Genomic DNA, 17,179 nt, shown 5'->3' with positions numbered 1-17,179 from the left:
TAGAATATAGCGATATGAAAATTTGTTGCCTTGTATGTATTATTTTTACGTTTTATGAAGGTGTTGAAATGCCAATAAGGAAAAAAATGAACAAATTTGGTTTGGGAGATTATTAAAATTTTGTTGAAAAAATTTATGCCATCAGCATATAACCGCACTTACTGAAATAGTTTTTTGAAATGTTTATACATTACGCAGCCAATGTCAAAAAATTAGTATAAATATTTGATTTTTTAAAGTTTTTTCACTACCCCTGTTTTCAAATAACAGTTCTAAGCAATTGTGAAAACGATTGACACCGGGCTAGCTTAGTTCAGATTTCCTTAAAGTTTGGTTATTTGTGTCCCCACTTTTCACAAAGCGCTCTCGTGAATTCTGAGCTTTTATGTTGCTATTATGTAGTCTAAGTAGTAAAACTACACTACCTTTTTCAAATTGCGATGATCTATCTATCTTATGTTTTTTTTGGAAATTCAAGCGTTTCTTTTTATTTAGTTTTACAGCGATGATATGAGGAGGATATAAAAATTACCAAAAAAAAATTTTTTAGTTATTTTGCGTATTTTCTCCAAAGAAAGCTGCCAGCTTCGAATTCCAAAATTTCAGAGTTTTGCACTTTTTTATCTGGAAAAAAAACTTGTTGAAGCAAAAACTTTGCTTTAATTTATTGTTCGCATTCTGATAAGATAGAAATAGCCGTATTTGCACACTGAACAAAAAGCTGATTCTTCAATTTAAATTTAGCTCGGATTGAAAGGAAACATAAAAGAAGTTGAACTTGAGAAAAAAGGAAAATATTATTATAAAATAGTTCACTTTCACGCCTAATACTTACAACTAAGACAATATTTTAGATCAAATTTTTCAATGTTGTTATTGTTTCAATTTTTGTCCAAAAAGTAACAAATTTTACCGTAATTTGGTCAAAGTTGATTTTCGTATTTATTTTTGTCCAATTTGATTTCAAGCATTTGCTTTCCTCTCCTGCTTCTATTACGTTTTGTCACAAAGCTATTTGAACAAAGAAATGCGTCTATTGACACTAAGGGCGGTTCTCATAGAGTATTAGAATATAGAGATATGAAAACTCGTTGCCTTGCATGCATTATTATTACGTTTTATGAAGGTGTTGAATTGCCAATAAGGAAAAAAGTGAACAAATTTGGTTTGGGAGACTATTAAATTTTTGTTTAAAAAATTTATGCCATCAGCATATAACCGCACTTCCTGAAATAATTTTTTGAAATGTTTATACATTACGCAGCCAATGTCAAAAAATTAGTATAAATATTTGATTTTTAAAGTTTTTTCACTACCCCTGTTTTCAAATTACAGTTCTAAGCAGTTGTGAAAACGATTGACACCGGGCTAACTTGTTCAGATTTCTTTAAATTTTGGTTATTTGTGTCCTCACTTTTCACAAAGCGCTCTCGTGAAAACCTGGGACAATTTTTCATCGTTCATTTGCATACCATGAGTCACTGGTTTTCAGATTATAAATAACTCGTTTTCATCTCACCCGTTCCCACGGTTACAGTATCTAATTTCCGAAATCAAAGAAAAACCTAAGTGGTGAATGATTTCATACATTTCTCTCTCGATACTATTAGTGGATTAAAAAGACAATAAGCTGTTGTACAATTGCAGATTGCTTTTTTCCTAAAAAAGTCATTTTGGTCTCAGTTAATTACTGTTAAAGTTCGGCTTATCAGTAAATACTGGTGACAAAAAAATTTCAGCCCTTTCCACTATGTAAGTAACTTATTTCCACGTTTTGCGTAACTAAATTCCATCAATCAAAATATTTACGAATCTTTAAAAAGGGGGGACACGTTTTATTCACTCGATTTATTGAAACTTGCCTTTTCAAAACATTAGTTACGATATGTAATCTTTTTAAGAATCCTAATTTTTTTCGGTAATGAAATTTTTTACACGGTCCTTAGTTTCACTTTGAACAAACTCTCCTTTCTTTGAGCTAGAAGCGATTTCTTGAATTGTCGTGTATCTAAATGACCCTTACACTTTCATAAAAGAGAAAAAAAATTAAATATACAAAAATTTAATTTTGCTGCCTGGTAAAAAACCTCGTAATTAGAAAAAAAACAAAATGAAAAAACGTTAAGCAATTATCCGAAAACAATAATGCCAACAACGTTAAACAATAATGCGAAAGTCGGAGGGGGAGGGGAGGGGGTAGGGAGGGGGCATAACTAAAGGGAGTTTAGACGTTGAATGAATGAATGACAGTTTAATTATACGCGCTGTTAACACGGCTAACTGTCAAAATGGTCAAATTGGGAAAATGTGTTCGTTCCTTCACGCCTTGCTTTCCCTCCGAATTCAATCAAATCTTTCCTTTCCTTCCTCTTTTAATGTCTTTTGTCACTTACTGACAGACAAGAACTTGATGATAAAATCTGATAAAATCCTTTCTTCTAACAAAAACTCAAATTGGAAACCCAACTCAAAATTGCGCAAATTAAAACCCAATAAGCTAACATTTTCTTTTGGATCTATACTTTTATAAGACTACCCCCTCTCTTAAGCATGAGCTAATTTTTACACAGTAACGGCGCTGTATAGCGATACCTAAATTATAATGGAGGGGGGGGGGGGTGGGGTGGGTGTCATAGACTTGGCTAGTCCCCACTTAAACGGTGGAATTTTAGAGGAAAATAAAACATATCCCCTTTCTAGCTTCAAGAGAAAACAAAAATTAATTTTCAAATGTTTTTGAACATTATTAAATCAATTGTTTCACACCCAATTTCTACTAGATAATTTTTTTTTGTGTTGGATAATAACATTCAGATAAAATAAGATATTCGTACTAATGAAAAAAAAACATTTTTCCAAGATATGCTTGGTTGGGGAAATCATGGTTGAAATCACTTCTAAGTTCAGTCGATTCTCAGAAAGTTTTCTTGCGATCAGCCTTGAAAATGGTCTAATAATTTGTGTTCAAGATAAAATGGTCTAATAATTTGTGTTCAAGATAAAATGGTCTAATATTTTGTGCACGTGATCAAAATTATTTTTTATCCAAATTTTTTAAATTCGAATTATACTCAAAATTAAAATTTGTCTTAAAAGAGAAGGTCGCGCTTCAAACCGCGACGTTGCTGCGTTCCTTGTGCTTATAATTTCTAACAATTCCTTGCGATATCTGCCTATACAGCTCTTCTGGGAAATTTCCGAGAATTTTGTTTAATCTTGAACTTGAAAAAAATGAGTTCAAAATTAATGGGTTGAAAAAGAGCAGTGCATATAGCTTATAACTGACCTCTTTAAGCAGTGACGTTTTTGAAGTGAGGGCGGAAATATTTGATGGTCGGGACTTGAGCTCCTCTCATAAAACAAGGCCGGCCTCTAATTATCGGGCCAATATTTCCTACTATTTTGACTGATCAGATTACGATATTAAGACCGAGAAAGAGAAAGAGAATAAAGAATAAAGAATAGAAGACACAAATGCGGTATTCCATACTTGCCTATTCCTGATTTAAGAACAGTGTAATGGTTCTTGGGCAATGAGGCAGATTTCCAATAGAGGGGTAAGAATCTGGTGCGATTTTAATCTCTTAACACTGAACAAAATATTATGCCGGTAAACAGGGCAACTCCTAAATAAAAGGGAAAACAGAATTTGTTACAAAATTTCTACTTCCAATTTTTCCGGCCATAGGGTTCAATGCACCATAACCGCACTTTGGGTTTGTTTTGCGTTTCCGCACGGGCGAGGGGTAAGAAAAATAAGCAAATGAGTTTAGAAAAGCAGCTAAGAGGTTTGAAATAACCTCTCTCTAAGTTTATGACACGGAGTTATTTCAAAATAACGGGCTCTTATTTCAATTTAATCTGGCGTAAAAGCTCTTACGGGCTAAAAAGTCGCAAGTCATAATGTTAATTCAGGTGTTGGCAGGAATTGTTTTCAATGATTGTAATTGTTTCCGCCCAGGGTGGCTGAGAATTTACAATTTTTCCACTTAAAATGGGCTCCGAGACCGAGAGGTGGAGGAGGGGGACTCGGGGGTGGGGGGGGGGGGGGGGTCGGGTTAACGCGATTAGGAAAATAAACCAATTTGGGGTAGATTGCTCTTTAATATTGCTTTTGATTGTTTGTCAGCCTCAGACACATGACTTTAAAGCTTTTCAGTTTAACTTTTCAGAAGTTGTTTATTGAAAATAAATGCAAAACAACAAAAGCCGCATTTTGCTTGCTTTTGATCATTTTTTGAGGAAAATGAGAAAATTATGATAATCTGAGATTACTTTTAATATGGATTTGTGTTTTTGATAATTTTGGTTAGTCTAGCCTACCAAATTATCGAGTACTCGATAAATGTCTTTGCTTTAATTAAAACCATGTTTTTGGCCAAGTGCGTACATAAAATTGAAAGAACACGTGAAAAAATATCGTAAATTGCTTTCCAGCATCAAAGATGTTTTGAAAAGTGCAAGATTGCAGATGAACGTAAATTATCTCAAGGCTTTCGTAACAAATTACTGGCTACTTAATATTTACCTGCTGCGAAAAATTTGAACTCAATTTGTTTGGTGCAAAATTTAACGAAACCAAGTTTTCAGCTAATTCTTTCAATGTAAGAAATGAGCTGGCCCAGGTTACCCCGACGTTTTTATTGTAGAATCATTTGAAAGTCTGACATGCTAGGAGTTTTTTTTAAAAATTCTCTTTAAAGAACCATATTAGACAAGCGTCGTTTGTAGTGAAAACCGGTCGTGAAAAATAAACTGCCATTACAGGAAAAAATCTCATATAACAAGTCATATATCCATACTTAAACCTAGGCTTAAGGAAAAATTGAATAGTCTAGAAGGGTGTCAATTTTAATATGAATAAATGGTCGAGCATGTATTGTAGAATAGAGCTAAACTCAACCCTAAATTTCATTCAAGGAAACGCATTTTTGAACTATTCTGCTGTCAGTTCTTTAAATTTGTTTCTATATATGCATAAGCATCAACGATTCTCAACCACTGTTTTTGAATTAATTGTCCAACTAATGGGGAAGAGGTACAAAACTTTCAAAAATCACTTATTGTTTGAAAACATTTGGTTTATCCATTTAAAAAATCGCTTTAAGCCCTATACAATATACAAATGGAAAAAAACTCATTAGAAATCCGATGATACCAGCCAACAAAGGGAGTAATAGACAAAACAAACTACAAAATCAAATAAAAAAAGCCCTACTTAGGACCAAAACTCAAAATCAATCTAGTTTTTTCTTCGAAAAACTGAATGAAAAAGTTCAAATCAGATAAAAACTAAAAAAGTGACTTTCTTTTCACCAGAATATAGATGGACCCGTCTTTATTGAGAATAATTAACAAGTAGACAGAAAACCAAAACGGGCAAAATTAGAAAGTTGTTGTACACTTGGTGAAAATAGTAATATTCAAAGTCATGAAAGCTGTTAGCTGTCAACTGAAATCATTCATTGGCTTCGTTTATACTTTCATAAAAAAACCACTGAGAGATTGGTGTAAATAGATTACAATTCTACTACAAAAAGCGCAAATACCTACAAAAATTAAAAAAATCGAATCAATTTTACCAGGAAACGGTGCCCGCGCCTTTAAGATCAAAATCCATTCATAAAAAACACTGAAAATAATCAATTGCGCACTGTGTGGGCACCCTTTATGTAATAAATATTTTTTCTGAATGTGCCATTAACGAGAACATCGTAAGGCATAACAACCAAAAGCAATCAACATAGAAAAGTGCATAATTCAAATTTTTTTGCCTAGAAAACCAATTGTGTTTTTCTTTACTGACACTAGTAGTATAGTAAGTTGCCTAGTGCTTGTAGGGGGGGGGGGGTCCGGACCCCCCCCTACAAGAAATTTTATCTCTGAAAAAGTGAAATCTTATAATTTTTTCAGAGTGTAAGGCAATTTACTATACTTTTCAGCTATTTCCATTTCATTTTGAAGGTTCATGTAAATTGAAACTTGGGAATTGGGTTTTGGTGGTTTTGAATTCACGTTTTGTGCGCGATTGAGAAAAATTTTCAAAAATTTTTTCGAAAATGTTTCAAAGTTTTTCAAAGTCCTAAAATTGTCTGAAATGGATTTTGCGCTATGAAAGAGCACTCAAAAGTGATTTTTTGTTGACTTCACTTTTTTTCACCTATGAAGTATGGGGGTCGAAACATAAAAATTTCGAATTTTTTGAAAAAAATTTTCAAAATTTTTCAAATTCCTAAAATGGTCTGAAATGGATTTTGCGCTATGAAAGAGCACTCAAAAGTGATTTTATGTTGACTTCACTTTTTCACCTATGCAGTATGGGGGTTGAAACCTACGAAAGTTTCAAATTTTTTTTGAAAATTTTTCAAAATTTTTCAAAGTCCTAAAATGGTTTGAAATGGATTTTGCGCTACGAAAGAGCACTCAAAAGTGATTTTTATGGACCTCATTTTGTTCAACCAAGTAGGAACGGAACAACTCAATTCTGGAATGGTCTGAAATAAGTCAAAGAGCAGTCAGAAGCAGTTTTTAATGACAATACTATTGCAAATGTGGAAAGCATGTCTTTATTTTTTTGTATGCATTTGTAACTATGTATATTTCTATCTAAACAACTAGGTATGTTTGCATGCATGTGTTCAAAATTTTTTTACGCATGAATGAGCAATTGAAAGAAATCAAAGAATGAAAATGTTATGTATAAATTATGCGTATTCATGTATATAATCGTGAAAGTATATTTGTTCATAAGTAAGTATAACAGTGCTTAAGTTTAGTAATATGTTTGTATGAATATGAGCTGGAATGTATGTTTGTCTGTAGAAATTCTAAATGTGTGTTTATGTCAAGGCATTTTTGATTTTATATGTGTATGTTTTTCTATATGTTTACAGTGGAATGTAATTATATATGTCTGAATGTGTTTATGTATTTATGTATTTATATGCATGCAAGTCTGATAAGAGAGAGAAAGAGAGAATTCCCTGGAGGAGGGCAATTGAATTGCTTAGAAGAATGTTGTCATTCGTTTCTACGATCCAACAATATTATAACTTACAAACAGATTTTGACCTTCCGCGTAGTCAAAAATCACGATTTTGTCCTTCAAACATTGGCAAGCAAATTGTTACAACCGAAGACGACAACAATTTTTTGATGTTCTGAGCATGCTCTTTTGAAAATTGTTGAATTTTCTACACCTATCTAGCTACTATATTAAAAAACTATCAAGGTTCTTTACAGAAAAAAAATTAAATTCATGCTTTTGTCTTTTAATCCTTGGCAAGAAAATGAAACAAAAGTTGAAACACAGTAGACAAAAAACATTTTTTTTGATGTTCTGAGCATGCTTTTTTGAAAACAAAGAACTTTCCACACTTGATCAGCTATACTTTTAGGATTGAGCAGGATTAATTTCAGGAAAAATGTGTTTGAGATAAATTGTTGAGAGATAAACAATAAATTGAGCTAAGTAAAATGAATAATTTCTGTAAAAAACCGAAAAAGTTGGTGGTAAAACTATGATAAGCAGGAGCAGCTGAACTTTTTAGTTAAATAAAGTAGAATGATAGGAATTCATCAAGAGCTTGAACCAGACAAAAAGTGTAATGATGTACAAGAAGAGTAGTTTGCACTGGAACTAAAAAAAATAGCTATTTTTTCAAAAGTTTATTAGCCACTTGATCAATTAAGCAACAAGGAACACAACCTCTGTATCTGCAGGGGTTGCTAGAAACAGCTCCAATAGTGTATAAGTCTTGTTTGCGTATTGGGAATAACACTAATGGGTAATGCGTGCTGGGACTGAAATCTTAAACAAAAGCGAATAGCTTCTTCAGTAAATGGTTCAAACATACTCAATAGACTCAATTATTGAACACTGGAAGTAAAATACCAGAGCACCTCAAGCCAACAAAAATCAAATGAGTTCATTATTGTTCTTTCTTGAATCAAAGTTACTGTGCATTCCGTAACCCAGTGTTAATATTTTGGATGACTCATTGCTCTGTTGATGTTTTAAAATAACATAACCGTAACGATATCTGATAGATCATCGGAAAGAGGTACATCCAATAGAATTTGAAAAGAGCAGTGTCTATATAACATATAATTGAGCTAAGAAGCCTTGAGAACATTTCGGAATCGAACACAACACTACTGCTGCCTACTACTGCTACTTCCTACTACTACAACCTGCAAATACTATCTACAATTAGTACCTACTACTACTACCTGCTAGTACTACCTACAACTACTACTAGATACTATTACTCACTACTATAACTACTGACACCTATCACTACAACCTACTTTTTTACCTTCCAATATTACTTGTTCTACCAACTATCTACAACAATGTGTTTTTTTTTCTTAAAAACGAAAACAATTCATTTCTCTAGACATCCGCTTAACATAACCAACAGAAGCTGTTATCTACTTTAAGGTAACGTGTCCTGACTGACGCAGATCGACAGACTTTATCCGCCAATATTTTCAAAAAAATAATCAAGTGTTTGAAAGTTTTTCAAAAATATGAAAAACTCTTAAATTCATCGTTACATACATTAACTCAGCATTTTTCAAGTGAATGTTAATTTTCTGAATTAACAATTAAAAAAATTCCTTGTATAATATATGAGGTGGTATTTAATTAATAAAAAATAATGTAGGGTGTATACTGTTTAGCGAACAAGTCTAATTTTTAGAACTTCAAATAAGTTTGTTGCATGTTTTTTTGAAGTGAAACTTTTTTGTGTACTTTTGTTACTTATGACGGATCAGTCAAAAGTTTTTTGTTCAAAAGCTGAGTTTTTTTGTTTAATCAGTGTATGACGTCTGATTCCATTTACAATTAATTGAAAGATGTGAAAATTAAATTTTTTTAACATTCTTATTTAAAGGATTGTATAGCTTAAACATTGAGTGCTTCACAATGGCGCTACACTATGTCTATTTAAAATATCAACATCATAGACATATCTTTAATTCAAAAAAATATATAGTGTGTACCTAAATGGAGTCAAATGCTTTAAAACGTACCTACATTATCCAAAAAACTGAGGTTTCACTGTATATAGTTGTTTTCATATGATTATTCAGAGTCATTTGTTATTTCAATTGTCAGATATAACACAACTTCTTCTAAATCTTTCGGTTTCAACTTTTTGCATAGACTGAAAACTGCTGGGACTGCTTGACAAAAACAATGTATTAGTTAAGTTTCATATTAACCTTTGCTTGGGCTCAGGATTTGTTCACAGCTAAGACTGTAATTGTGAACTTGCATTTCATCGAAAGTTTAACGCTACATGATTCTTTAAATTTTTGTTGTATTAACTTCTTCATAATTTTATTGAATTTCAATTAATCCTTGTTTATCTAAAGAAAATGAAAAATAAATTAACCTCATCAAACGTTTCTTAGCAAAATTGAGTGGAACAGTCTTGTGGGATTTGAGAGCTCAAACAAAAACCTTAAATTTAGGGGTTTAGGTTAACAAATTTGTTTGTTTTTAAAGTCTGCTTACACAAATGGACACCAAATGGTTCCAGAGATGTACTTTTTAGGGAATTTGAGACAAAATTCTTGTTTTTTAGTGTTCGAAACTCAACAACCGGAGACGGTATGGCCTTGGATAAGCAAGTGTATTAAAAATGTGAAACATGACCGACCACTTTACATAAAAAGTTGAACCATTGAGTTCGAGTTCGAGTTTGTGATCTGAAAATAGTCTCCAAGCATAATTGACTTTTTTTAAAAGGACTTCTTTTTTAGTATTCAAAACTGAACAATATGCAGTATGGATTTCGATAAGCAAGTATATTAAAATGGTGATGCTTGGTAGATCACTCTACGTAAGAATTGAAGTTTTGAGTTTGTGTTCGAGTTTGTGATCTAAAAACACTATTCAAGAATAATTGACTTTGAAAAAAGACTACTTTTAGTATTCAAAACTCAATAATCGGTGACCGCGTTACTTTGAATTACCAAATATAATAAAATGTGAAAACGTGAAAATTTGGCCTATCGCTCTAATTAAAAGTCAAAGTTTGAGTTTGAGTTCGTGATCTAAAAATAGCATTCATGGGTTAATTACATCATAATAGTTGAGATCTGTTACATAGTTGCGAACGCAAAACAGTTGAAACACGTTCTCACAATTTATTTAAACTACAACTCTATGTGTGTCAAAGAAGCGAAGGAGACTTTCTGGTTTTACTAAGGTTTTTGATATAGTTTACTATGTTATATAGACTAAATTCACATGGTCTATTATGCAATTTTTACTGCACGAGTTCTACAAGCATTCCTGAAGTGTATTATTTTGCATTGTTTTATAAAAGAGTACAGAAAAAACACATGGTTTTCCTGGGTGCTAGGAAAATTGGCTGACGGGGCGTTTAGCCGACAAAGAAAAAATGAGCAATTTAGCTGACAGTTTTTATCATAATTGGTAATAAAAGTGTGATGGGTTTATAAATCAGTAGTTCGGTTGTGATAGATTCATATCAAGTCCCACAGGCCGTTGAGGCATGGCCATGGCCCGCGAGGCATGGCCAGATGCGGTTAAATATGGTCCGACCACGGATAGACCTTCGTTGCACTAGTTGATAAACAAACTTCAGTGGATTTGTCCGCTTACGGAATAGTGTTTTAAATTGGTCAATCATAGCTTCAGAATAGGTTTCATTGCTCATTTTACTTAAATTGTTGGTTAAATTTCTCATTTTTTGGTTGTCTATAAACACCCTGTCAGCCAATACGGCGGCCACCGGTTTTCCAATATTAGCACAGTGTTGACATTTTTTACCAGTAATCCTTGAAAAGAGAGGTCAGTGGAACTCTTTAAATGATTAATTTTCTCTTAAAAATGTTCTGCTAATGAACTTCAAAGATTGCAGAATAACTAATATAGAGATACTTTTAAGTCATAACCACATTAAGTAACAGTTAAAACAACTAACCTTGATTTTTGCTACCATCAAAAACTGTCAACACCGAGAGTAGAGATCAAATTAGGCGCTCTGATACCATCGTCAAACTGACAAGTGTTTTTCTACAGTCAATTTGACCGATTTGGAAAAGTTTCCAGCGTTAAAACCCTGATACTCATGATGCACCAAGTTCAAAGTTTAAACTATTTAAAGCTTTTGGAAATTGTTGTTTCACTTTTCTTTGTGTTAATAAGTATTCTTGGCTTTGTGCACTTCGTTTTGATGGTATCTTTCCGAAGGGATTTCTATGTTTTCAACCGTTTGTTTGTTATGAATCCTATGAGGATTTGACTTGAGTTCTTTTAACTTAGTCAAAGAAAAAACAACTGACAAAAAGACTAATTTTGATTTTAAAGGCAATTAGGCTTATTTTTGATTTCCAGGTTTTTTTAATGCAGTATTTTAATTTTCTCTCAGCTTAGTCGATGTGAGAAATATGTAAAACTGCATCTTTGAGAAAAGTTTTGAGTGGAACTTTAATAGTGCGTATTTTGCTAATTGCCACCATTGTAATTTAAAATGATTTGTATCCTCTATAATAATAAGTGGTGGAATCATTATGTACAAGAAAAAGTGTCTTTTCAAGATTAATCATATAACAAAACCTTAATCTTCAATAAAGCTTTTTTGATCTGCAATTTACGCTATGAATCAAAGGTTTCACAGGTAGTATGAAAACATTCTTTTCGTGGCGCTCAAAAAGAAAACCACTAACGGAACTGCAAAATAACAAAGGTAAGAAAAGAACCGTTTTCCACGTTAAATTTGTTTTTTAATTAAAAGACTTAAAATAAAACAATTCCTAGCTGACATAAAAAAAATTTAGATTATACAAACCATTATATAAAAAATTGTTGACAATCAAACTGTTTATGTACAAGCTGATTTTTTATTGCTACTTTATCAAATTTTTACTTTTAAGACCTCAATAGTTTGCCTTGAAGAAACTCAAAAGAGAACAGAGAAGTATTCACTTCTTGCATTTATCGAAAAATTCGTTCTGATACGTTAAATGCTTACTTTTCATAAGACCATAGCCTTATGGATTAACGAAGTGTTGCGTTTGCGTTAAAGAATACTTAGGTTTTAAAACTTTATGAATTACTTAAAAAACATACTGAAATACTTCATATTGACACATAGCTTTAAAAGCTACTGAGTGAATTCTGTGAAAACTAACCGTTCCATGTCAAACACAAGTTGTTGCACATGCATACAGAAAACACTAGTGTGTACTTACGTCTATGGTTCAGGTTGAGCCTTTGAGCAAAACATGTTTGTTATCTACTAACAGAAAACGCGAGCAGAGGGTTTCTTATCGTTCCTCGAAATAAACCACGTCATAACTAAGCAAAATCAATACTATTGTACAAACAACTTGGCATTAAAAGTACGACTTAGAACCATATACTATATAACCTAGAAGCAATTGTAACCATGAAAGTCAAACAATAAGGCCAACAGTTGAATTTAAAAGAATTTGATTTGTCCTGTATATTCAATTGTTTTGTTTAAGTTAACGTTATTTCGCTTAACTGGAGCACACTTTGGGTCGAAATGTATTCCGTAATAAACAATTGCAAGCCTATGTACTCACTCTCCTTTTATCTCAACGTTATCTCTCAGTAGAGTACATGTATATACGCCTTCCTTATCACAGACTAGAGAATACTTAAGCAAAATAATAAAAGTGCTTTTAGCCGAAAATATTATGCAAGAATTTTGCAGAGCAGACTGAACTTCTCACAATATAGGTGTTTTTATTCATAAAAAATCAGGTGGTCAGGTTGGATTTTTGTTTCAACCAGTGAATTGTAAGAGAACCGAAGTGAAAAGAGCTGATTTAAAAGAGAGCCGACATTTTATTTTAAATTATTAGTTGATAATTTAAGATAAATGTTGTGGCCAATTAAATTGGCTTCTCAAATGAGACTACTAATATTTTCCCCAATCATAACCGAGTATGTGAGAACAGAGAATTTAGTATCTCCTATTATAGACACTGAAAGCGAATTAAAATATAATTATCTTGGAACCATCGTGGACCATGGCCATGCCTCAGCGGCTCTTGGGACTTGATATGAAACTATCATAACCGAACATGAGACCTATTAACCCATTCAGGTACTTTTCTTAGTAATCAACTAGAATTTTAAGGTAATTAACGGCAAATTTTTTATTTCGGCTCTACTTAAATCAAAACAAGTTGCGGCGTTTTCTAACGTCAGCTCTTTATATCGTCTACTCTCTTGCGCGTATCAGTTTCAACATCTTCAGAACAATAATTTACGGTTTGGGGTTCCTCTGGGGAACAAATTTTTGACTTTCTACTCCTTGGAACAGGCCGAACACTGTTTCCTGTTTCTCTGACGTGGATAATGTTGATTCAACAAACTGTTATATAAAGGAGTGGTTTTGCAACTACTAAATATTGGATAATAAGCTTACACAAGGAAGTTTAATAATGCAGAGCATTTCAAGTAAAAGGTTATAAATGGAAACAATTCAATACTGAAAACCAACGTCTAGTTCAAAAGCTTTAATCACCAAGAATTTTTCAGTTCTAAATGCTATTGTCACATGAACACCTCACATTTTCATCTAATCTCATTCTTTCTGGAAAATTTCCACTGTGAAGTGCACATCCTCGAACTACACGAAAATGTCTCCTCTTCTGTGGAACATTGTTAGACGACGGCTCAGTGCTAATTTTCCAGAAGTTTTCTTCATTTTTTGAGTTTTCTTCAAGAAGACTAGGGAACCGTTCTAAGATGGAATATATCACAGTCTTTCTGTTATCATCGGATGTGGATGATGTAGTATGATCAATTTTAGCGTGAATAGTGGTTAGTTTGGTTTCATTACTGCATGATTCAAACTTTTTCCACAGATTTTCCAAATCTTCTAAAGCAGCGAATTATTCTTCATGGCTCCTGAAGAGGGGCATACTTTCGAAATCGTAACTGCGCAAAATGCTCTTGATGTCCATGGGAAGTGATCCTATGTCAGAAGTCAAAGGATTGGGTATATGCTGAGAAGTTACTTCAGTTTCCGAGGGGGTTGAGTTGTTGATAAAGTCTTCTTCTTCGGTTATAATAGGTAATGTAGAAACAAAGTCAATAAATTTTTTGGGTATGAGGCAATGATCGAAGGTAGTCCAGTTTGAAATTGAATTGTCCTTCCTTTGTTGTATAAAGGCAATATTGTTTTCAAATCGAGTTTGATAGACAATTGTGCGCTGAAATGAGCCTTCAAATTGCGTTAGGATATGATACATTATAAGTTATAAACCGGCAGTTGAGTTTGGGTTTTGGCATACACTAACTTAATGGAATACCAGTCAAGAATGAAAACGCTAAAATGTTATTTTGAGAAGCAAGTCATTCAGTTAAAAGTAAATTCAAACTGTTGGCTGAGATGTTAGCATTCGTTCTATTAGCCTAATTAGCCAAATAGTTTCCAATGAATACCTATAACATTTCGAGGAGGCCTCAGTTGTTATTCCTGTTAGACTAATTCTTATTCGTTTTCATTTGTAAAATAGAATGAAGTTTCTCCTAAGTACCTCGCACGTTGACATTTCAAGGTTTTGATCTGATTGCTAGGCATAAAGCAGAAGAATTGCACTTTGCGTGTGAGAAGTTCAGTCTGCTGTGCAAAATTCTTGCATAATATTTTCGGCTAAAAGCACTTTTATTATTTTGCTTAAGTATTCTCTAGTCTGTGATAAAGAAGGCGTATATACATGTACTCTACTGAGAGATAACGTTGAGATAAAAGGAGAGTGAGTACATAGGCTTGCAATTGTTTATTACGGAATACATTTCGACCCAAAGCGTGCTCCAGTTAAGCGAAAAAACGTTAACTTAAACAAAACAATTGAATATACAGGACAAATCAAATTCGTTTAAATTCAACTATTGGCCTTATTGTTTGACTTTCATGGTTACAATTGCTTCTAGGTTATATAGTAACTGTTTCTAAGTCGTACTTTTAATGCCAAGTTATTCGTACAATAGTATTGATTTTGCTTAGTTATGACGTGGTTTATTTCGAGGAACGATAAGAAACCCTCTGCTCGCGTTTTCTGTTAGTAGATAACAAACATGTTTTGCTCAAAGGCTCAACCTGAACCATAGACGTAAGTATACACTAGTGTTTTCTGTATACATTTGCAACAGCTTGTGTTTGTCATGGAACATTTAGTTTTCACAGAATTCACTCAGTAGCTTTTAAAGCTATGTGTCAATATGAAGTATTTCAGTATGTTTTTTAAGTAATTCATAAAGTTTTAAAACCTAAGTATTCTTTAACGCAAACGCAAAACTTCGTTAATCCATAAGGCTATGGTCTTATGAAAAGTAAGCATTTAACGTATCAGAACGAATTTTTCGATAAATGCAAGAAGTGAATACTTGTCTGTTCTCTTTTGAGTTTCTTCAAGGCAAACTATTGAGGTCTTAAAAGTACAAATTTGATAAAGTAGCAATAAAAAATCAGCTTGTACATAAACAGTTTGATTGTCAACGATTTTTTTAATATAATGGTTTGTATAATTTAAATTTTTTTTATGTCAGCTAGGCATTGTTTTATTTTAAGTCTTTTAAATAAAAAACAAATTTAACGTGGAAAACGTTTCTTTTCTTACCTTTGTTATTTTGCAGTTCCGTTAGTGGTTTTCTTTTTGAGCGCCACGAAAAGAATGTTTTCATACTACCTGTGAAACCTTTGATTCATAGCGTAAATTGCAGATCAAAAAAGCTTTATTGAAGATTAAGGTTTTGCTATATGATTAATCTTGAAAAGACACTTATTCTTGTACATAACGATTCTACCACTTATTGTTATAGAGGATACAAATCATTTTAAATTACAATGGTGGCAATTAGCAAAATACGCACTATTAAAGTTCCACCCAAAACTTTTCTCAAAGATGCAGTTTCACATATTTCTCACATCGACTAAGCTGAGAGAAAATTAAAATACTGCATTAAAAAACCTGGAAATCAAAAATAAGACTAATTGCCTTTAAAATCAAAATTAGTCTTTTTGTCAGTTGTTTTTTCTTTGACTAAGTTAAAAGAACTCAAGTCAAATCCTCATAGGATTCATAACAAACAAACGGTTGAAAACATAGAAATCCCTTCGGAAAGATACCATCAAAACGAAGTGCACAAAGCCAAGAATACTTATTAACACAAAGAAAAGTGAAACACCAATTTCCAAAAGCTTTAAATAGTTTAAACTTTGAACTTGGTGCATCATGAGTATCAGGGTTTTAACGCTGGAAACTTTTCCAAATCGGTCAAATTGACTGTAGAAAAACACTTGTCAGTTTGACGATGGTATCAGAGCGCCTAATTTGATCTCTACTCTCGGTGTTGACAGTTTTTGATGGTAGCAAAAATCAAGGTTAGTTGTTTTAACTGTTACTTAATGTGGTTATGACTTAAAAGTATCTCTATATTAGTTATTCTGCAATCTTTGAAGTTCATTAGCAGAACATTTTTAAGAGAAAATTAATCATTTAATGAGTTCCACTGACCTCTCTTTTCAAGGATTACTGGTAAAAAATGTCAACACTGTGCTAATATTGGAAAACCGGTGGCCGCCGTAATGGCTGACAGGGTGTTTAAAGACAACCAAAAAATGAGAAATTTAACCAACAATTTAAGTAAAATGAGCAATGAAACCTATTCTGAAGCTATGATTGACCAATTTAAAACACTATTCCGTAAGCGGACAAATCCACTGAAGTTTGTTTATCAACTAGTGCAACGAAGGTCTATCCGTGGTCGGACCATATTTAACCGCATCTGGCCATGCCTCGCGGGCCATGGCCATGCCTCAACGGCCTGTGGGACTTGATATGAATCTATCACAACCGAACTACTGATTTATAAACCCATCACACTTTTATTACCAATTATGATAAAAACTGTCAGCTAAATTTCTCATTTTTTTCTTTGTCGGCTAAACGCCCCGTCAGCCAATTTTCCTAGCACCCAGGAAAACCATGTGTTTTTTCTGTACTCTTTTATATAACAATGCAAAATAATACACTTCAGGAATGCTTGTAGAACTCGTGCAGTAAAAATTGCATAATAGACCATGTGAATTTAGTCTATATAACATAGTAAACTATATCAAAAACCTTAGTAAAACCAGAAAGTCTCCTTCGCTTC

The 17,179-nt window shown here is 32.8% G+C and overlaps 2 protein-coding genes across 5 annotated transcripts in view; one reads left to right on the top strand and one right to left on the bottom strand.

The window, feature by feature from the left end:
• Positions 1-17,179, bottom strand: part of LOC142334816 (neuropeptide S receptor-like) — a 311,777-nt gene that overhangs the window by 115,577 nt on the left and 179,021 nt on the right. Inside the window, exon 1 of one of the 4 annotated variants that reach the window (XM_075383159.1) lies at positions 3,491-3,714. The exons of 2 other annotated variants lie outside the window; for them this stretch is intronic. The gene's annotated coding sequence lies outside the window, so the exon portion shown is untranslated. One more of the 4 variants, XM_075383144.1, reaches the window with a different exon arrangement.
• The window catches only part of LOC142334842 (general transcription factor IIF subunit 2-like), a 143,557-nt gene that overhangs the window by 55,035 nt on the left and 71,343 nt on the right, over positions 1-17,179 (top strand). The window lies entirely within an intron of this gene.

This window comes from Convolutriloba macropyga, chromosome 1, assembly GCF_964194025.1.
Source record: "Convolutriloba macropyga chromosome 1, txConMacr16.3, whole genome shotgun sequence".
Lineage (NCBI taxonomy): Eukaryota > Metazoa > Xenacoelomorpha > Acoela > Convolutidae > Convolutriloba > Convolutriloba macropyga.
The sequence above is the reverse complement of the archived record's forward strand: the minus strand, read 5'-3'. Positions and strand labels throughout refer to the sequence as shown.